This window comes from Haematobia irritans, chromosome 2 (assembly GCF_050003625.1).
Source record: "Haematobia irritans isolate KBUSLIRL chromosome 2, ASM5000362v1, whole genome shotgun sequence".
Lineage (NCBI taxonomy): Eukaryota > Metazoa > Arthropoda > Insecta > Diptera > Muscidae > Haematobia > Haematobia irritans.
Genome location: NC_134398.1, coordinates 177278959 through 177303516, shown reverse-complemented (window position 1 = coordinate 177303516; position 24558 = coordinate 177278959). Strand labels below are relative to the sequence as shown.

General features: G+C 23.1%; 1 protein-coding gene across 1 annotated transcript in view; it reads left to right on the top strand.

The window, feature by feature from the left end:
* The window catches only part of LOC142226746 (uncharacterized), a 127124-nt gene that overhangs the window by 93168 nt on the left and 9398 nt on the right, over positions 1-24558 (top strand). The gene's annotated exons all lie outside the window — the stretch shown is intronic.

The following is a 24558-nucleotide window of genomic DNA, read 5'->3' as shown; positions in this document are numbered from 1 at the left end:
GACTTTGACATCTAAATTCGAAGTACATGGTGATGCACATACGAAAGTAGAGTATGAATATCCGATAACGGATGTGGCAACTCGAAAGTAGCAAATGTATTTGTGAATTCTAGTTAGTTGGTAGGAAAAATCCGTTTTCGTAATATTAAACTTTCGAATCGAGTTACATAGTAACCCCCCAGATCTATACTAAAGGCTGTGGAAAGGTTCATTCGCCCGAACCGAAACATGTACAGTCCAGGCGTGTATAGATTTGTATCTGGCGTTTTCTTTTCAATGGCTCTATTAACCATGTTCCTTAACCTATATCTATCCATAAAGCTCGAAAAATAATTGTATAATTAGAAATAAAATTTTGAGAAAATTTTCTATAGAAATAAAAGTTTGAGAAAATTTTCTATAGAAATAAAATTTTGAGAAAATTTTCTATAAAAATAAAATTTTGAGAAAATTTTCTATAGAAATAAAAAATTTTCCAAATTTTTTATAGAAATAAATTTTTTTCCAAATTTTCTATAGAAATAAAATTTGGACAAAATTTTCTATAGAAATAAAATTTGGACAACATTTTCTATAGCAATAATATTTTGACAAAATTTTCTATAGCAATGAAATATATCTCTATATATATCTTATATCTCACCCAGCCAGATCTATACTAAAGGCTGTGGAAAGGTTCATTCGCCCGAACCGAAACATGTACAGTCCAGGCGTGTATAGATTTGTATCTGGCGTTTTCTTTTCAATGGCTCTATTAACCATGTTCCTTAACCTATATCTATCCATAAAGCTCGAAAAATAATTGTATAATTAGAAATAAAATTTTGAGAAAATTTTCTATAGAAATAAAAGTTTGAGAAAATTTTCTATAGAAATAAAATTTTGAGAAAATTTTCTATAAAAATAAAATTTTGAGAAAATTTTCTATAGAAATAAAAAATTTTCCAAATTTTTTATAGAAATAAATTTTTTTCCAAATTTTCTATAGAAATAAAATTTGGACAAAATTTTCTATAGAAATAAAATTTGGACAACATTTTCTATAGCAATAATATTTTGACAAAATTTTCTATAGCAATGAAATATATCTCTATATATATCTTATATCTCACCCAGCCAGATCTATACTAAAGGCTGTGGAAAGGTTCATTCGCCCGAACCGAAACATGTACAGTCCAGGCGTGTATAGATTTGTATCTGGCGTTTTCTTTTCAATGGCTCTATTAACCATGTTCCTTAATCTATATCTGTCTATAAAGATCGAAAAATAATTGTATAATTAGAAATAAAATTTTGAGAAAATTTTCTATAGAAATAAAATTTTGAGAAAATTTTCTATAGAAATAAAATTTTGAGAAAATTTTCTATAGAAATAAAATTTTGAGAAAATTTTCTATAAAAATAGAATTTTGAGAAAATTTTCTATAGAAATAAAAATTTTTCCAAATTTTTTATAGAAATAAAATTTTTTCCAAATTTTCTATAGAAATAAAATTTTGACAAAATTTTCTATAGCAATAAAATTTTGACAAAATTTTCTATAGAAATAAAATTTTGACCAAATTTTCTATAACAATAAAATTTTGACAAAATTTTCTATAGAAATAAAATTTTGACAAAATTTAAAAATGTTTGACAAAATTTTCTATAGAAATAAAATTTTGACAAAATTTGCTATAGAAATAAAATTTTGACAAAATTTTCTATAGAAATAAAATTTTGACAAAATTTTCTATAGAAATAAAATTTTGACAAAATTTTCTATAGCAATAAAATTTTGACAAAATTTTTTATACAAATAAAATTCTGACAAATTTTTCTATAGAAATAAAATTTTCACAAAATTTTCTATAGAAATAAAATTTTTTCCAAATTTTCTATAGAAATAAAATGTTGACAAAATTTTCTATAGAAATAAAATTTTGACAAAATTTTCTATAGAAATAAAATAAAAATAAAATTTTGACAAAATTTTCTATAGAAATAAAATTTTGACAAAATTTTCTATAGAAATAAAATTTGGACAACATTTTCTATAGCAATAAAATTTTGACAAACTTTTCTATAGAAATAAAATTTTTTTCTGATTATTAATTTTGTTCGGCTTGAGGTCACAGATAGAAACAATCGATTATTGATTTGTTTTAATATTTATTTCCAATATTTCGGTTAGTTCCACTAACCATCTTCTGGGATTTTGTATGTGAGTTCGTGTGATGCTGTTCGTTCTGCAAGTCACCGTACACAGGTCAACAACACGCAAAAATATTTTTAAAGAAATAAAATTTTGACAAAATTTTCTATAGAAATAAAATTTTGACAAAATTCTTTATAGAAATAAAATTTTCTATAGAAATAAAAGTTTGAGAAAATTTTTTATAGAAATAAAATTTTGACAAAATTTTCTATAGAAATGAAATTGTGACAACATTTTCTGTAGAAATAAAATTTTATGTTTATTCTGAGGTCAACAACACTCAAAAATATTTTTAAAGAAATAAAATTTTGACAAAATTTTCTGTAGAAATAACATGTTTACATCAATAATAACTACTTATGCCAAGTTTCAAGTCGATATCGTGTTTCGTTCGGAAGTTATCGTGATCGAGATCGAGCGAGATCGACTCAGAATTTCATCACAACCCAGAATATATATACTTTGTGTGGTCTTAGACCAATATTTCGATGTGTTACAAACTGAATGACAATGTTAACCCTCTAATGCCCCATTTTTTTGCCATCTGATTAAATTTTCAATGTTAACGACACAAAAGCAAGAGAACTAAGCAAGAAAAATTTATACCGTAAAATTCAGCATATGCTGCAAATGTGGCGAAGTTTTAAATTATTTTCAGTTTGCACCAACAAGAGAAAGTTACTACTTCTACAAAAGGCAGAGAAATAGAGACTTTGATAGTATGGCCCAACACAACAATTAAAATTGATTTTATAGAAAAGTTTTATTTCTATAGAAAATATTGTCACAATTTTAATTCTTTTATTTCTAGAGAAAATTTTTTCAAAATTGAATTTCTATAGAAAATTTTGTCAAAAATTTTTATAAAAAATTTCGTCAAAATTTTATTTCTATAGAAAGTTTTGCCAAAGTTTTATTTCTATAAAAAATTTTCTTTTTTTGAAAATTTTGTCAAAATTTCATTTCTACAGATTTTTTTTTTAATTTTATTTCATAGAAAAAATTTTATTTTATAGAAAAATTTGTCAAAATTTTATTTCTATAGAAAATTTTGTCAAAATTTTATTTCTATAGAAAATTTTGGCAAAATTTTATTTCTATAGAAAATTTTGTCAAAATTTTATTTCTATAGAAAATTTTGTCAAAATTTTATTTCTATAGAAAATTTTGTCAAAATTTTATTTCTATAGAAAATTTTGTCAAAATTTTATTTCTATAGAAAATTTTGTCAAAATTTTATTTCTATAGAAAATTTTGTCAAAATTTTATTTCTATAGAAAATTTTGTCAAAATTTTATTTCTATAGAAAATTTTGTCAAAATTTCATTTCTATAGAAAATTTTGCCAAAATTTCATTTCTATAGCAAATTTTGTCAAAATTTTATTTCTATATAATTTTTTGTCAAAATTTTATTTCTATAGAAAATTTAGACAAAATTTTATTTCTATAGAAAATTTTGGCAAAATTTTATTTCTATAATTTTTTTCTAGAGGCAATTTGTGAAGTACCTCTTAGTTGGGGAGGAATATTATGCAAAATTTACAAAAACATCAAGAATTTTACCAAATAGAAAAAAATCTACCATTTTGCTAGAATTCTAGGAACTATGACAGTCGTGCTTGTAAGGCCAATAAGTATGAAAACCCCCAAGAAAACTTCCATATTTTACAATATATTTCTGGAACCAGTAAATAATTCAAGGGCTTAGGTCTAACACCCAGTCTTATTATGGGTATATGTACTAATAAATCATTTTTAACATTTTCATTTACAAATCATCTAGAGAAAAAACTCCAATGGCTTCTTATCAAGAAAGTCTCGCAAAACCAAAAAAACACCCGCGCCACTTCAATCTTAATTGCATTGCATGCTATATAGCAACCGTAGTATATGCACTCCAATCTAAGACCTTACAAAATAGAAAAAACTCAAACGAACAATTGAAAAATATTTATCTAATTTCAATGGTAAATATTTGTAAAACTCTCTTGACTACCATATATGTAGGGGTGGTGGTGATATGTCATAAGACCCCATAATCACTAAGGGCAGTAGTTAAGTGGGGAGAACAAAAAAAAAAACTCAACCAACATCAAAACAATTGTATAAATAAGGAGCCTAAGGAGACTGTTATAAATTCTCATTAACAAAGTAAAAAAAAAGTGTTATACAACAATACCCTAGAGATGGAAGAATCACAAATTTGCATTATGAATGCATTTGGAGATATACAATGTCATTAGACAATAAAGTACGAGGATGACTGATAAAATTTAAGTCAGATTTTTATTTTCTGTAGCAAAGAAATTTACAAAGTGCAAATTTGAAATATCATTGTCAAATCTTATAGGTTCGAGATATGTCACTATGACGAGATATGTCAGCATGAAATATAATTGTCAAATATATGTTCAAGATATGTCAGTGTGACGGCTACTATTTTTTTTTTGATATCTTATCTTTTGTATCATTTCAAGTTCTCACGTGGTTAAATCTGAAAAAATAGTCTTGATTGGATTTATTATACAAGAATTTGCAAAATTGTGGTTATATATCTTTGAAGTTTATAATAAATGAAAATCTATAAATAGCTAAATATCTACTGATTATTTGTCTTCTATCACAATTTTAGATTATTTTTTTTAGAAAAAAAAGACAATACGTAATATTTAGGATGGTTGTTTTTGAAGTTGTTTATATTTGGAAATTAGTTGGAATAAAATGAAAACAATATTGTCGTGATCACAAAGATTTCTTGTCTACAAATACGTGGCATAATTTTCATTTTGTCAAAATTCTATTTCTATAGAAAATTTTGTCAAAATTTTATTTCTATAGAAAATTTTGTCAAAAGTTTATTTCTATAGAAAATTTTGTCAACATTTTATTTCTATCGAAAATTTTGTCAAAATTTTATTTCTATAGAAAATTTTGTCAAAATTTTATTTCTATAGAAGATTTTATCAAATTTTTATTTCTACACGCAGAGAAGAAACATGATTGCCACAATCATATTCGAAGAGCAAAATAATATGATAGCAGCTATTTTTGCGGCGACCATGTAACATTTTAACCTGCAACCATGTTGGCTCAGTGAACATGGTTCTAAGAAAAATACAATTGTCCTCATCTAAAATGTTATTATATTGATAAAAAGAATTTTGTTTCCATTAAAAGACAATGGTCACGATCTAAAATGTTATGTTATTCGTCAAAAATGTTTTTCTTCTAGTTAAAAGAACATGGTCACAACCTAAAATGTTTTGATTTTTATGAAAAAACTTTTTTCGTCGTCGAAAAAAGGACGCCACTTGAGAAAAGAAAACACAAAATCAACTTTATTTATTTGTTTTTATTTATTTATAAACTAATTCATTGTTTATTTGTATTTATAATGTCGTGCAAGCAAACTTCACATATTTTTACACACTCTGGTTTGGTTCAATTTCAACAATAAGTAATCATTCCATATTTACTTCGTGCCCATCAAATGTACAAACGCAGACATCATGTAACTGCAAATAAAAATAAATTATACCATATATGAAAATGCAGAACAAAAACCAGGTATATTTTTTTCAATTACACTTTCCTTTTTTGTATTCACATAAAACCACGTGCCATTTCTGAATAAATAAATTAACACAAAACACAATAATTCCGTATTCTCCGTCCATTCCAAGAAACAATCAACACACGACTGATTGTCGCTGCAAAAAAATTAAAAAATTAAATGGTCACGAAAACAATGTACATGGTCTTTATGGCCATGTAATGGTTGTAGACATGTCTATACGCAAACTATAAAAATATTTTTTTCTCTGCAAAAAAGTCAAAAAATTGAATGGTCAGATACATGATTTTCCTGACCATATAATGGTCTCAAATTCTATCATTTAAATAATAGAACATGTTTGCGGCATTTGAGAACCATTTAAATGCTTATTGCCAACATATATTTTGCTCCGCTCGAAAATTATTTTTACAAAGACAAAATACATGGTTTTCGCGACAATTACATACTCTAAATAAGCATTAAATGGATGCGGCAACCATGTCCAAACATGTTTTTTCTGTGCGTGTATAGAAAATTTTGTCAAAATTATATTTCTATTAAAAATTTTATCTAAATTTTATTTCTATAGAAAATTTTGTCAAAATTTTATTTCTATAGAAAATTTTGTCAAAATTTTATTTCTATAGAAAATGTTGTCAAAATTTTCTTTCTATAGAAAATTTTGTCAAAATTTTATTTCTATAGAAAATTTTGTCAAAATTTTATTTGTATAGAAAGTTTTATCGAAATTTTATTTCTATCGAATATTTTGTCAAAATTTTATTTCTATAGAAAATTTTGTCAAAATTTTATTTCTACAGAAAATTATAGTTATTTCTGTAGAAAATTTTGTCAAAATTTTATTTCTGTAGAAAATTATATTTATTTCTGTAGAAAATTTTGTCAAAATTTTATTTCTATAAAAATTTTTGTTAAAATTTTATTTCTATACAAAATTTTATTTCTATAGAATAATTTGTCAAAATTTTATTTCTATAGAATATTTTGTCAACATTTTTTTTGTATAGAAAATTTTGTCAAAATTATATTTCTATAGACAATTTTGTCAAAATTTTATTTCTATAGAAAATTTTATCGAATATTTATTTCTATAGAATATTTTGTCAAAATTCTATTTCTATAGAAAATTTTGTCACAATTTTATTTCTACAGAAAATTTTGTCAAAATTCTATTTCTATAGAAAATTTTGTCAAAATTTTATTTCTATAGAAAAATTTGTTAAAATTTTATTTCTATAGAAAATTTTGTCGAAATTGTATTTCTATAGAATATTTTGTCAAAATTTTATTTCTGTAGAAAATTTTGTCAAAATTTTATTTTTATAGAAAATTCTGCCAAAATTTTATTTCTATAGAAAATTCTGTCAAAATTTTATTTCTATTAAAAATTTTGTCTAAATTTTATTTCTATAGAAAATTTTGTCAAAATTTAATTTCTATAGAAATTTTTGTCAAAATTTTATTTGTATAGAAAATTTTATCGAAATTTTATTTCTATAGAATATTTTGTCAAAATTTTATTTCTATAGAAATTTTTTGTCAAAATTTTATTTCTATAGAAAATTTTGTGAAAATTTTATATCTATAGAAAATTTTGTGAAAATTTTATTTCTCTAGAAAATTTTGTGAAAATTTTATTTCTCTAGAAAATTTTGTCAAAATTTTATTCCTAATAAAAATTTTGTCAAAATTTTATTTCTATAGAAAATTTTGTCAAAATTTTATTTCTATAGAAAATTTTGTCAAAATTTTATTTCTATAGAAAATTTTGTCAAAATGTTATTTCTATAGAAAATTTTGTCAAAATTTTATTTCTATAGAAATTTTTGTCAAAATTTTATGTCTATAGAAAATTTTGTCAAAATTTTGTTTCCATAGAAAATTTTCTCAAAATTTTATTTATATAAAAAATTTTATCAAAATTTTATTTTTATAGAAAATTTTGTGAAAATTTTATATCTATAGAAAATTTTGTGAAAATTTTATTTCTCTAGAAAATTCTGTCAAAATTTTATTTCTATCGAATATTTTGTCACAATTTTATTTCTATAGAAAATTTTGTCAAAATTTTATTTCTACAGAAAATTATAGTTATTTCTGTAGAAAATTTTGTCAAAATTTTATTTCTGTAGAAAATTATATTTATTTCTGTAGAAAATTTTGTCAAAATTTTATTTCTATAAACATTTTTGTTAAAATTTTATTTCTATACAAAATTTTATTTCTATAGAAAATTTTGTCAAAATTTTATTTCTATAGAATAATTTGTTAAAATTTTATTTCTATAGAATATTTTGTCAACATTTTTTTTGTATAGAAAATTTTGTCAAAATTATATTTCTATAGACAATTTTGTCACAATTTTATTTCTATAGAAAATTTTATCGAATATTTATTTCTATAAAATATTTTGTCAAAATTCTATTTCTATAGAAAATTTTGTCACAATTTTATTTCTACAGAAAATTTTGTCAAAATTCTATTTCTATAGAAATTTTTGTCAAAATTTTATTTCTATAGAAAAATTTGTTAAAATTTTATTTCTATAGAAAATTTTGTCGAAATTGTATTTCTATAGAATATTTTGTCAAAATTTTATTTCTGTAGAAAATTTTGTCAAAATTTTATTTTTATAGAAAATTCTGCCAAAATTTTATTTCTATAGAAAATTCTGTCAAAATTTTATTTCTATAGAAAATTTTGTCAAAATTTAATTTCTATAGAAATTTTTGTAAAAATTTTATATCTATAGAAAATTTTGTCAAAATTTTATTTCTATAGAAAATTTTGTCAAAATTTTATTTCTATAGAAAATTTTGTCAAAATTTTATTTCTATAGAAAATTTTGTCAAAATTTTATTTCTATAGAAAATTTTGTCAAAATTTTATTTCTATAGAAATTTTTGTCAAAATTTTATGTCTATAGAAAATTTTGTCAAAATTTTGTTTCCATAGAAAATTTTCTCAAAATTTTATTTATATAAAAAATTTTATCAAAATTTTATTTTTATAGAAAATTTTGTGAAAATTTTATATATATAGAAAATTTTGTGAAAATTTTATTTCTCTAGAAAATTCTGTCAAAATTTTATTTCTATCGAAAATTTTGTCAAAATTTTATTTCTATAGAAATTTTTTTTTCTATAGAAAATTTTGTCAACATTTTATTTTTATAGAAAATTTTGTCAAAATTTTGTGTCTGTAGAAAATTATATTTATTTCAGTAGAAACTTTTGTCGAAATTTTATTTCTAAAAAAAATTTTGTTGAAATTTTATTTCTATAGAAATACCAATTTTTAAGTGGAATCACAACTTCATTGAGATGTTTGTCGACTTTTGGACAAGAAAAAACTTCAGAGAAATGCGTCTTCTATGCTAAGCCAAAAGCGCATTCATATTTTAAGGTTAAGAAATCTTTGACCTCATGACAATATTTTTTTCAGTTTAGTTTGAAGGAAAATATGGCAGTTCAAAATTGCAATAATGTCTTTTGCGCCATACGAAATTTACAAAATTTAAGAAATCCTGAACTGTTTTGTGGGAAATATGAATTTAGTAAATCTGTATGATTATTTTTTAGTTAATTTAATGAACGTAGTTACGCAAAAAAAAAAATTAAAGTCAAGAAAAATTTTTTAACCACAACGGTACATCATCTACCGTATAAATTGTTTAAAATGCGCTACGTTGGGCGCCATTTTTGGAACAAAACGTGGTGCAATAATGTAGTGTAAAGTACAGCCTTACAATTCTCACAAATGAAGTGAAACTATTGCGATGCTTTTGATAATAATAATCTGCAACAACACTATCCTAGCAAAAAAATTTGGAAGTTCTTCCAAAGGCATAACTTTAAAAGCACTTCCAGAAGATGCACTCCCAATGATGTTCTTTATTTTAACTACCCAGGAAGTTCTTTTAATTCAATTTTTTATAACTTGGTTTTTTCATACTTTTAATGGATAATTTTAACTTTTTTTGTTTCAAATAGATTAAAAACAGAGTAAGAATTCATAAAATTGTACAAATCATTTAAATTTTGTCGCCAAAATGTAAAATTCAATCTGAAAAAATTTGAATTTTTGAAAATATTTGAGGTCAAACGTTTCCGACAAGCGTTAGAATCCATTAAAAATTATAAAAAATTATAAAAATTATTTATTTGACAAAATATCACAGAATTTTTTAGTTTACATCCAAAACATTGAATTCGGATCACACCTAAAGAAGTGATGCAAATTTAGTGCAAAGGCTGTTGAAATGAAGGACTTCCGTCCTATAACATGCCCATGTTAAATTCATCGCTTCTGCGTCAATTTTGCACGACTTCCGGATCCAAAAAGAAAATTTTCATTACTTTTTTGGCGACGCTTTTTTTGCTGGGATGTTGTACAAAAAACATCTACCTTGGGCGCCAGTTTTTATATCCGGCCTACTCCATATTCAGGGAGCCACCGTGGTGCAATGGTTAGCCCGCCTTGCATACACAGGGTCGTGGGTTCAATCCCAGTTTCGAGCAAACACCAAAAAGTTTTTCAGCGGTGGATTATCCTACCTCCGTAATTCTGGTGACATTTCTGAGGGTTTCAAAGCTTCTCTAAGTGGTGTCAGTGCAATATGGAACGCCTTTCGAACTCTGAGGTTAACATAGAATCGGGCAGCGCTCAGTGATAATAGAAAAGCTCACGAATGTGATATCACAATGTGGTATATCGGGCTGCCACTATACCTAACCTACCCCATATTCAAAAAAAAAAAAGAAATCAAATTATAAACATACTCTTCCCCTATATAACATTTCATCCATAAATTGCTAATAATTTCTTTTGAATAAGTACATTAGTATAATTGCTTTCTATAATTCCCAAAATTATTTTAAAAATTGTCAAAAAAATCAACAAGTTCTATAATTTCTTATTTCACTTCAAACTCAACCTACATAATGTGCTTAAAATGGTAGGCCATTAATGCCATGGCCAAACTGCAATCCTTCCCTGCCGAGCACTTCTAATGCAACAATTAAATACGTTGTCTCTGTCAAAATTAATTTTCAAAAAATATAGATAACAAAAAAAAAAAAAAAATAGAAAAAGAAATTAATATATAATCATTGGCCAATAAAAATCTCAACTGTCCACTTAATCGAAGAACGATTTTTTTTTCGGACTTATCAAAGGTTATAAATTCGAGTATTATTGACATAACTTATGTGAAGTAAAGTTTTTATTAAAACGATAAGCCAAGAGTATGGCATAAAGATAAGCGGGACAAATACTTAAGGTAAGACAATAAATCATGAAATTGTTAAATGTTCTTTTGTTTTCTTTTCACTTAGATTGAGGCTACCGAGATTTTGAGAAAAATGTCTCTAAATAAATTCATTGGAAGTTTATTACTTACCAACATTTTTGATAATGTCATCATTATAAACAATAATTGGTTGGTGATTAGATTAAAATCGATTTTACAATACCAAAGGTTTTGGTTCGAAAATTCATAAAACTAAAAAGTATTTACAAATTTGTTGTCAGCAATAAAACCATAATTTTAATATGCTTCCTAAGATTATTTTCAAAATATTCAAAGGTGACCATATGATAGAAATAGGTTTCAATACTTTAGCTGGGCAATATTAAGAAAAATAGTCACACGTGTATCGCACTGGGATTTATCGCTGGCCTAATGAAAAACGGAATAATTTATTTATTTTTTAACATAAAAACTCCCTGTTGATTCTAATTTTGACATAATATATGTGTGAAAAGAGGACCATTTTGTGACTATTTTCAGTTATTATGGATGACTTATATCCATAATAACTGAAAATAGTCACAAACTGGCGCCCAACCTAGAACATTTTGCATCAATATAACCTTTTCGTCTATATTCTCGTTCTTATCTCATTTTCCAAAATGCAATTTTGTAATTTACAAAAAAAAAAAATAATTTTAAAAAAATTTCTATTTATTTTCTGTTCAGAAAATATATAGGCTACAACACGTTCAGTATTTTAAATTATTTTTCCATTTTGTTCAGAGAATAGCAATGAAAGAACAAGCCAAGCAACTAAGAACCAACAAATCTTGTTGTACATCTGTTTCGTTTTGTAAGACCATCGAAACAAATTGTGCAAAAAACAACAAAAAAAACAACAACAGAAAAATCAAACAAATAAATGAACAAATTGCATCCTTCACTGAAAATTCACAGCAGTGGGCCACACTGTCAATTACCGGCAGTGTACAAAAGTATGGCGCAGTGTATCCCAACTCACATACTATGAAATGATCCCCCCAAAAAAATAATAAACACATACAGGGTCATTAACATTTCACGCTGAGGAAGACAATATTTCTTTTTTGGTAAAAGAGGAATAATTGTTGTCCTATTTAAAAATGGGCATTGAAAAAATTTCAAGACATTTGTACAAAAAACGAGCATGTGCTAAAAATAATTTCATTCTTTGAAATTATGATAAGTATTTCAATTTTATCTCAAGACATAAAACTATTTTGACAAAATTTCCTATAGAAATGGAATTTTCTGGAAATTTTCTATTAAAATTAGAAAATTCAGGAATTTTACAGAAAATTTTTTATAAGAATGAAGATTTCAGAGAATTTCCTATCAAAATGAAATTTTCACAAAATTCCCTATAAAATGGAATTTTTACAAAATTTCCCAAAGAAATAGAATTTTTACAAAATTTCCTATAAAAATGAAATTTTTAAAAAAATTTCCAATAAAAATTAAATTAAAAAAAAATCCAATAAAAATTAAATTTAAAAAAAAATCCAATAAAAATTAAATTTAAAAAAAAAAAATCCAATAAAAATTAAATTTAAAAAAAATCCAATAAAAATTACATTTTCAGAAAATTTCCTATAAAAATGAAATTTCAACAAAATGTCCTATATAAATGACATTTTTAGAAAAATTAAAAAAAAATTTCAATAAAAAAGAATGTTCACAAATTTCCTATAAAAATTAATTCCCATATTCATAATAATATACTGACAGTTTATCGAAGGAATTTATATGGTAATAGTAGGCTTAAAGTTTACGTTAACTTTTATGAATATGGGGGTAAAATTTCAAAAAAAATCCTAATTTCCTTAAAATTAGAAAATTCAGGAAATATCTTACAAGTATGAAAGTTTTCGGAAATTTTCTATAGAAGTAAAATTTTCAGAAAATTTCCTATAGAAATGAAATTTTAAGAAAATTTCCTATAGAAATGAAATTTTAATAAAATTTCCTATAAAAATGAAATTTTTACAAAAATTCCAATAAAAATGAAATTTAAAAAAAAAATTCCAATAAAAATGAAATTTTCAGAAAATTTTATATAAAAATGAAATTTCAACAAAATGTCCTATAAAAATGGAATTTTTAGAAAAATTTCAATGAAAATGAAAATAAAAAATAATGTTCACAAATTTCCTATAAAAAATTAAAATTTCAGAAAATTTCTTATAGAATTAGAATATTTGCAAAATTTACTATCGAAATGAAATTTTCATAAAATTTCCTATAGACCTGAAAATTTCAGAAATTTCCTATATAATTTTCTGAAACTTTAATTTTTAATAAATTAAAGTTTCAGAAAATTTTCTATAGAAATGAAAATATCCTTAACAAATTAAATTTTGCAAAACTTCCTACAGAAATGAAAATTCTTCATTGAAATGAAAATATCCAAAAATTGAAATTTTCTTCAAATTTTAAATTTTCATAAAATTTCCTATAGACCTGAAAATTTCAGAAATTTCCTATTAAAAATTAAAGTTTCAGAAAATTTCCTATAGAAATGAAAATATCCTTAACAAATTAAATTTTGCAAAACTTCCTACAGAAATGAAAATTCTTCATTGAAATGAAAATATCCAAAAATTGAAATTTTCTTCAAATTTCCTATAAAACTGAAATTTTCACAAAATTTCGTATAGAACTGAAATTTTCTGAAATTTTCACAAACTTTCTTATAGGAATGAAATTTGCAGAAAATTTCCTATAGAAATTAGATTTTCGAAAAATTTCCTATAGAAATTACATTTTTGAAAAATTTCCTATAGAAACAAATTTTCAGAAAATTCCCAATAGAAATGAATTTTTCAGAAAATTCCCTATAGAAATAAAATTTTCGAAAAATGTCCTATAGAAATGACATTTACAGAAAATTTCCTATAAAAATGAAATTTTCCGAAAATTTCCTATAGAAATGAAATTTTCCCAAATTTTACTATAGAAATGAAATTTTCCCAAATTTTACTATAGAAATGAAATTTTCCGAAAATTTCCTATAGAAATGAAATTTTTTAAAAATTTCCTATAGAAATAAATTTTCAGAAAATTTCCTATAGAAATGAATTTTTCAGTAATTCTCCTATAGAAATGAAATTTTCCCAAATTTTACTAAAGAAATGAAATTTTCTCAAATTTTACTATAGAAATGAAATTTTTGAAAAATTTCCTATAGAAATAAATTTTCAGAAAATTCCCTATAGAAATGAATTTTTCAGCAAATTCCCTATAGAAATGAAATATTCGAAAAAATTTACTATAGAAATGAAATTTTCATAAAATTTCCTACACTGAAAAAACAGTGAACCCATCAGGAAAGAAAATTGTAGTTAATTTTACAAAAAATAGATTAATTTTAGACAATTTTAACTAAACTGTATTAGAAACGCAGATGTCACGCCGATTTCACAAAAATAAGTTCGGCATAATTCATTTTTTTCACTAGTTAAAGAAAATTTCCAAGTTTGAAGGAAAAAAGGGAGTTCGAAATTGCAAAAATGTCAGTACCATACGAAGTTCAAGGTGGGCGCGTTATTGGTAAAATTTACAAATTTTAAGAAATTCTGAACTATTTTGTGGGAGATACGAATGTAGTTAATTTTTATGCTTCCTTTGTGTATAATTTTTTCCTCTGTTTTAGTTAATTTAACTAACGTACGCAAAAAATTAATCAAGTCATGGAAACTTTCTTAAAACGTTATACCTCCATGAACTTAAATAGAATTAAATCGGCTTTAGTGACTTATAGGGTTCACTTTTTTTGTTTGAGTGTATAGAAATTGAATTTTCAGACATTTTTTTATGCAAATGAAATTTTCAGAAAATTACCTATAGAAATGAAATTTTAACAAAATTTCCTATAGAAATGAAATTTTTAGAAAATTTCATATGGAAGTGAAATTTTTAGAAAATTTCATATAGAAATGAAATTTTCCGAAAATTTCTCTAGAAATGAAATTTTTAGAAAATTTCATATGGAAGTGAAATTTTTAGAAAATTTCATATAGAAATGAAATTTTCCGAAAATTTCTCTAGAAATGCATTTTCCGAAAATTTTCTATTCTCAGAAAATTTACTATAGAAATGAATTTTCAGAACATTCCTTATAAAAGGAATTTTTCAGAAATTTCCACATAAAAATGAAATTTTTGAAAAATTTCGTATAGTAATGAAATTTTCACTAAATTTGCTATAGAAATTTTCAGAAATGTTCTTGTAGAAATGGAATTTTTAGAAAATTTCCTATGGAAGTGAAATTTTCAGAAGATTTCCTATGGAAATGAAATTTTCAGCAGATTTCCTATGGAAAAGAAATTTTCAGAAAATTTCCTATAGAAATGAAATTTTCAGAAAATTTCCTATAGAAATGAAATTTTCAGAAACTGTTATATAGAAATGAAATTTTCCGAAAATTTTTTATAGAAATTAAATTTTCCGAAAATTTTTTATAGAAATGATTTTTTTTATAGAAATGAAAATTTTGAAAAATTTTATTAAAAGTAATTTTGTAAAACTAAATTTTAAGAAGCCTCATTTTTGGTTCTGAATGAGTACCAAAATTCTTAGATGAATGTCAAAATCTTTGGATCCAATTAACTTTTGTTTGTGTGTCTTTTATTTATAGAAATGAATTTTCCGAAAATTTTCTATAGAAATGAATTTTTTTTTATAGAATTGACAATTTTCTTCTTTGGTGAATGTCAAAATCTTTGAATTAAACTTTTGTTTAAGTGTGTCTTTCACTCAGAAATTTCAACTAATTTTATTATTATAATATATATATTTAAAATGTATTTTTGGGGCAATATGCCATTTATCCCATTGCAAGTTTTGTTTAATAATTTCTATAATTTGCTGGCATTTGTTATGGTTTTGCTGAAATATTTACATACATTTGTTTTATATACCTAGCGAAAATAGTTTCTTTTTCAGAAATATGAAAGCAATTTCATTGAAATATCTTAATGGAATACAGTGGCTCATAGGTAATAATATTATCATGTACAGTTAAAGGTGAACGCCCATGGTCGCCTAAATTTTGTCCACCATGGTCGCCTAAATGTTGTCCCGGTATGAGAGGTTAATTTTAATGTGTTAATATAGCAAATGTCCACACTCAGAAAAAAGTGAACTCACTATTTCACTAAAGCCAATTTAACTATATTTTAGTTCATGAAATTATTATATTTGGAGAAAGTTTCATTTACTCTAATAATTTTTTGCGTACGTTAGTTAAATTAACTAAAAGACGGGAAAAAATTATACACAAATGAAGTAAAACGTTTTACTAAATTCGTACTTCTCACAAAATAGTTCATTATTTCTTTAAATTTGTAAATTTTACTACAACAGCGTCCATCATGAACTTCGTATGTCACTAAAGACATTCTTGCAATTTTGAACTCCAATTTTTTCTTTCAAACTGCAAGATTTTCTTTAAAAAGTGAAAAAAATTATTTATGTCTAATAAATTTTCTTGAATTTGTCGAAAAATATTTACTTATTTTTGTGATATCGGCGTGATGCCAGCGCTTGTAATACTGTTTAGTTAAAAATTTCTAAAACTATTCAAAATTTTCTAAAATTAATCAAAAGTTTTCTTCCTGGTGGGTTCACTGTTTTTTCAGTGCATGTTTGTGAGGTGTCCGGGTTTCAGAGTGTCCACGTTTGAGAGGTTTCACTGTATATGTTTACGAATCACCTCTTGATATTTTTTTGTTTTCAAAAAATTTTTTTCTTGAAAAATATGAAATAAAATAGAAATTAAATTTTCGAAAAATTTCCTATAAATTATTTTTTTTCGAAAATTTCCTATAGAAATGAAATTTTAGAAAAATTTCCTAAAGCAATGAAATTTAAAAAAAAAAAAATCCTAAAGAATTGAATTGAATTGAATTTGAAAAATTTCCTATAGAAATGCAATTTTCGAAAATTTTCCTTTTGAAAAATTTGAAATAAAATAGGAATTACATTTTCGAAAAATTTCCTATAAATGATTTTTTTTTTCGAAAATTTCCTATAGAAATGAAATTTTAGAAAAATTTCCTATAGAAATGGAATTTAAAAAAATTTCCTAAAGAATTGAAATTTTTGAAAATTCTCCTTTAGAAATAAAATTTTGGAAAAGCCACCGTGGTGCAATGGTTAGCGCCCGCCTTGCATACACAAGGTCGTGGGTTCGATTCCTGCTTCGACCGAACACCAAAAGTTTTTCTGCGGTGGATTATTCTACTTCAGTAATGCTGGTGACATATCTGAAGGTTACAAAGCTTCTCTAAGTGGTTTCACTGCAATGTGGAACGCCGTACTGACTCGGCTATTAAAAGGAGGTCCCTTGTTATTGAGCTTAACATAGGATCGGACAGCACTCAGTGATAAGAGAGAAGTTCACCAATGGACTGAATAGTCTAAGTGAGTCTGATACATCGGGCTGCCACCTAACATAACCTTCGAAAATTTTCCTTTAGAAATGAAATTTTCGAAAAATTTCCTATATAAATGAAATTTTGGAAAAGTTTTCTATAGAAATAAAATTTTCAAAAAAATTCCTTTATAAATGAAATTTTCAAAAAATGTCCTTCATAAACGAAAATTTCCCAAAATTTCCTTTAGAAATCGAATTTTCCGAAAATTTATTTTTTAAAGAAATGAAAATTTCCTATAACATTAAAATTTCCAAAGGAAAAAAAAAAATCAGGAAGTTTCCTATAAAAATTTTCCGAAAATTTCCTATAGAAATCAGTTTATTGTTATTGTAACATACCGCTTATAAATGAGTATCTCATTCTTTGAAATCCATGTTCAAATAGAAAAAAAATCAACTTTTATCATTCATTATCATCCATGCTATCTAAAAATATTACCATGTTTTTTTTGTTGTGTTGGCGATTGCATTTCGCATTATTTTTTCATAATGTGCCTTAAATATGATAAATCAAAAGAAGCACGTGCTATAAAAAGTCTCTCTGGTTTTTTCCAGTATTAAATCAACAAAAGATCTTAAATTCACAATTCATTATAATATGAAGTGTAAATATCACAAAAAACTGCTAAAAGTGTGAATTTTATTTATACAAATGAATAAATTAAATTCCCATAGCGTGTGATTTTAAGCGAATTACCATCCTACTAACTTTGAAGATAATGGAGTAATTTTCCCAATGCAAAAATAGAAGTGGAGAAATATTTCACATGGTTAAATTTGGATAGGGAGAGGCAAAATACGTACGTACCATAGATTATGTTTGAAAATGAAAATGATTATTGAAAATGAATCTTTTTCAATTGCCATGAACCCACCAGGAATATCGATCTTTGACTCAAAACAAATGATCCTACAACAATCCTGGATTACTATGGGTTAAGCTTTGTTGAACATTTCTGTGGCATTTAGACCGAATATAGCAATGAACCCATGATCCTCCACTGTCATAATAGCAAATAAGTGGTATCTCTTATATTATATAATTTTATCTATTAATAAGCCCAATTGAATTTTTTTATTATGATGGTTGATATACGATTACCATACAATCATCTCAGTCCAATTATATCACCATTCTCAATTTTAAAATTTTGAAATCTTTCCACTTCCCTACAAAGAATATTTACTTGTTTCATTAACACTTGGACGTTTTGCTCCGTTTAGTAAGTAGTCAATAAACCTAAATTGATTCTTGAATTCTTTTTCACAGCTTATCTTCAATTAGATCAATTTAGATCTCATTTGAATAAATGTTGAAACGGTTTAATTTACTCCATTCAAATGTATACTTTGAATCGTGAAAAGTATACCCCTTGTTATTAATTTGAGACTGAAGCACGGTTGCCACTCCGAGCCAAAAAAAAGTCTACCAAAATTTGGAGAATATTTTACCAAAAACAAAACAAAAATTATGTTGCAAAATTTTATTTCTTTAGATTTTTTTTTGTAAATTATATTTATATAGAATTTTTTTTTCAAAATTTTCTCAATTTTATTTCTATAGAAAATTTTGTCAAAATTTTCTCAACATTATATTTCTTTAGTAAATTTTCTAAAAATTTTATTTCTATAGAAAATTTTGTCTAAATATTATTTCTATAGAAATTTTTGTCAAAATTTTATTTCTATAGAAAATTTTGTCAAAATTTTATTTCTATAGGAATTTTTGTCAAAATTTTATTTCTATAGAAAATTTTGTCAAAATTTTATTTCTATAAAAAATTTTGTCAAAACTTTATTTCTATAGAAAATTTTGTCAAAATTTTATTTCTATAGAAAATTCAATCAAAATTTTATTTCTATAGAAAATTTGGTCAAAACTTTATTTCTATAGAAAATTTTGTCAAAATATTATTTCTATAGAAATTTTTGTCAAAATTTTATGTCTTTATACAAATGAAATTTTGTCAAAATATTATTTCTATAGAAATTTTTGACAAAATTTTATTTCTATAGAAAATTTTGTCAAGATTTTATTCCTATAGAAAATTTTGTCAAAGTTTTAATTCTATGGAAAATGTCAAAATTTTATTTTTTTTTATAGAAAATTTTGTGAAAATTTTATTTCTATAAACAATTTTCTCAAAATTTTAATTCTATAGAAAAATTTTTCAAAATTTTGTCAAAATGTTATTTCTATAGAACATTTTATCAAAATTTTATTTATATAGAAAATTTTATCAAAATTTTATTTCAATAGAAAATTTTGTCAAAATTTTATTTCTATTGAAAATTTTGTCAAAATTTTATTTCTATAGAAAATTTTATCAAAATTTTATTCCTATAGAAAATTTTGTCAAAATTTTATTGCTATAGAAAATTTTGTCTAAATTTTATTTCTATAAAAAATTGTGCCAAAATTTTATTTCTATAGAAAATTTTGTCAAAATTTTATTTCTATAGAAACTTTTCTCAAAATATTAATTCTATAGAAATTTTGTTCAAAGTTTTGTCAAAATTTTATTTCTATAGAACATTTTATCAAAATTTTATTTCTGTAGAAAATTTTCTCAAAATTTTATTTATATTGACAATTTTGTCAAAATTTTATTTCTATAGAAAATTTTCTCAAAATTTTATATCTGCAGAATTTTTTTTTCTTTAGAAATAAAATTTTGTCAAAATTTTACTTCTATCGAAAACTTTATCAAAATTTTATTTCTATAAAAAATTTTTTCAAAACGTTATTTCTATAGATAATTTTGTCAAAATATTATTTCTATAGAAATTTTTGTCAAAATTTTATTTCTATAGAAAATTTTGTCAAGATTTTATTCGTATAGAAAATTTTGTCAAAATTTTATTTCTATAGAGAATTTTATCAAAATTTTATTTCTATAGAAAATTTTGTCAAAATTTTATTTCTATAGAAAATTTTGTCAAAATTTTATTTCTATAGAAAATTTTTTCAAAACTTTGTTTTTATAGAAAATTTTGTCAAAACTTTGTTTTTATAGAAAATTTTGTCAAAATTTTATTTCTATAAAAATTTTGTCAAAATTTTATTTCTATGGAAAATTTTGTCAAAATTTTATTTCTATAGAAAATTTTCTCAAAATTTTATTTATATAAAAAATTTTCTCAAAATTTTATTTATATTGACAATTTTGTCAAAATTTTATTTCTATAGAAAATTTTCTCAAAATTTTATATCTGCAGAAATTTTTTTCTTTAGAAATAAAATTTTGTCAAAATTTTACTTCTGTAGAAATAGAAATTTACTCAAAATTTTATTTCTATAGTATATTTTCTCAAAATTTTATTTCTATAGGAAATTTTGTCAACATTTTATTTCTATACAAAATTTTGTCAAAATTTTATTTCTATAGAAAATTTTGTCAAATATTATTTCTATAGAAAATTTTTTGAATTTTTTTTAGAAAATTTTGTCAAAAGTTTATGTCTACAGAAAATATAATTCTACAGAAAATGTTGTCAAGAATTTATTTCTGTAGAAAATGTCAACATTTTATTTCTATAGAAAATTTTGTCAAAATTTTTTTCCTATAGAAAATTTTGCCAAAATTTTATATCTATAGAAAATTTTGTCAAAATTTTGTTTCTATAGAAAATTTTGTCAAAATTTTATTTCTATAGAAAATTTTCTCAAAATTTTATTTCTATAGAAAATGTTGTCCAAATTTTATTTCTATAGAAATTTTGTCAAAATTTTATTTCTATAGAAAATTTTGTCAAAATTTTGTTTTTATAGAAAATGTTGTCAAAATTTTATTTCTATAAAAAATTGTGCCAAAATTTTATTCCTATAGAAAATTTTGTCAAAATTTTATTGCTATAGAAAATTTTGTCTAAATTTTATTTCAATAGAAAATTTTGCCAAAATTTTATTTCTATAGAAAATTTTGTCAAAATTTTATTTCTATAAAAAATTTTCTCAAAATTTTATTTCTATAGAAAATTTTCTCAAAATTTTATTTCTATAGAAAATTTTCTCAAAATTTTATTTCTATAGAAAATTTTATCAAAATTTTATTCCTATAGAAAATTTTGTCAAAATGTTATTGCTATAGAAAATTTTGTCTAAATTTTATTTCTATAAAAAATTGTGCCAAAATTTTATTTCTATAGAAAATTTTGTCAAAATTTTATTTCTATAGAAACTTTTCTCAAAATATTAATTCTATAGAAATTTTGTTCAAAGTTTTGTCAAAATTTTATTTCTATAGAACATTTTATCAAAACTTTATTTCTGTAGAAAATTTTCTCAAAATTTTATATCTGCAGAAATTTTTTTTCTTTAGAAATAAAATTTTGTCAAAATTTTACATCTATCGAAAACTTTATCAAAATTTTATTTCTATAGAAAATTTTTTCAAAACATTATTTCTATAGATAATTTTGTCAAAATATTATTTCTATAGAAATTTTTGTCAAAATTTTATTTCTATAGAAAATTTTGTCAAGATTTTATTCGTATAGAAAATTTTGTCAAAATTTTATTTCTATAGAGAATTTTATCAAAATTTTATTTATATAGAAAATTTTGTCAAAATTTTATTTCTATAGAAATTTTTGTCAAAATTTTATTTCTATAGAAAATTTTGTCAAGATTTTATTCGTATAGAAAATTTTGTCAAAATTTTATTTCTATAGAGAATTTTATCAAAATTTTATTTCTATAGAAAATTTTGTCAAAATTTTATTTCTATAGAAAATTTTGTCAAAATTTTATTTCTATAGAAAATTTTGTCAAAATTTTATTTCTATAGAAAATTTGGTCAAAACTTTGTTTTTATAGAAAATTTTGTCAAAATTTTATTTCTATAAAAATTTTGTCAAAATTTTATTTCTATGGAAAATTTTGTCAAAATTTTATTTCTATAGAAAATTTTCTCAAAATTTTATTTCTATAAAAAATTTTCTCAATTTTATTTATATTGACAATTTTGTCTAAATTTTATTTCTATAGAAAATTTTCTCAAAATTTTATATCTGCAGAAATTTTTTTCTTTAGAAATAAAATTTTGTCAAAATTTTACTTCTGTAGAAATAGAAATTTACTCAAAATTTTATTTCTATAGTATATTTTCTCAAAATTTTATTTCTATAGGAAATTTTGTCAACATTTTATTTCTATACAAAATTTTGTCAAAATTTTATTTCTATAGAAAATTTTGTCAAATTTTATTTCTATAGAAATTTTTTTGAATTTTTTTTTAGAAAATTTTGTCAAAATTTTATGTCTACAGAAAATATAATTCTACAGAAAATGTTGTCACAATTTTATTTCTATAGAAAATTTTGTCAAAAATTTATTTCTGTAGAAAATGTCAACATTTTATTTCTATAGAAAATTTTGTCAAAATTTTTTTCCTATAGAAAATTTTGCCAAAATTTTATATCTATAGAAAATTTTCTCAAAATTTTGTTTCTATAGAAAATTTTGTCAAAATTTTATTTCTATAGAAAATTTTCTCAAAATTTTATTTTTATAGAAAATTTTCTCAAAATTTTATTTCTTTACAAAATTTTGTCAACATTTTATTTCTATAGAAAAATTTATTTCTATAGAAGATTTGCTCAAAATTTTATTTCTATAGAAAATTTGTCAAATTTTTATTTCTATATATTTTGCGCAATCTTCTAAACAATAAAAAAATCTACCATTTTTGATAGAATTCTACCAGCTGTGGCAACCGTGGTCTGAAGTAGTTTTTTTATTTGAATTGTTATTGTGAAGTGATATGACAATTAGAGTATATCTTAATGGAACATTGTATTGTGATAGAGTTTGTAATTTCTTGTAACTTTCGCAGGAATATTAGTTGTATTGCATAATAAAAAAATGAAACTTATTTTGATTTGAGGTGCATTGGGATATACCTCGCACTACTATGTGGTTAAGTGTATGATAATATTCACTTTCGCGGTATATACACTGAACCAAAAAAAGGCTTTATTAAGTTTTTATAAAAAATCAATTTTAGGCAAATTCAAGAAGTCCGCTTTTGAAACCCGAAAAAATCCGACTTTCAAAAAAACCGGGTTTTTATCACTCAACTTCTCATAAAAGAAGAAATGAATGAACAAAAAAAAAATATCAACAATTTGCCCGTCTGAAGGAAGTGATCGGCCAACTTATGCCAATAGGAGAGGAATTGTTTCCCATAGGTATATCGCGACGCAACACGCGTCGATTTTGACAAGCTCCGGGAGCGTGCTTGCACCCAGAGAACGAATATGATCACCTCAAACAAGACCATGTTAATTTTTCACAGGGAATGGACTCAATAGCGTCCATGATTTTATCGAATAAGGTTTAATTTGCAATGCAAAAGACTTTAAAGGAAAAATACTATAATATATTTAATGTATTTGTGTTGTATAATTTCATTTAGAATTTAATTCGAAAATTTCCCTTAAACGTATCTATAATATAATAAATATTAGCAACTTCATAAATTGCTAGTTAATCGTTTAATTAACACCATAAGTCATCATCATAGATTCCATCGTGATATCTCATAGTGAGGAGAAGCAATAAATAAATATTTATTTATCAATTTTTTTAAAAGGTTTTTTTTTTGTACTACTCAATATATATTAAATATTTGTTTTTGTTTGTTTTCTTTTCTCTATCAATGTCTATTGCTTGTAGTTGTTGTTGTTGTTATTCTGCAAACAACAAATTGTTTAATTGTTTCCCAGACATATGTTGCAATGGTAATGTGGAAGAGCATCAACAACTACTGGCTGATATTATATATTTTTTTTATTTATTACTTTATTATTTTTTTTTTATAAAATAAAAATTTTTATTGCGGGTGTGTGTTTGTCTGTATCACACTTTTAGAAATATTTCTTGTTGTTATTGGAAGATAAAGAGGAAAGTTATAAAGGTTGGGTAGAAGAAAATTTTGAAACCAGTTTGATTTGGTTATTGCGTGAGGTCAGTCAGTGAGTTTAACGGCCAGTTGCGCTATTCGATTATTGAATGCACGGTTTATTTATTTATTTTTCAATTTTTTTTTTG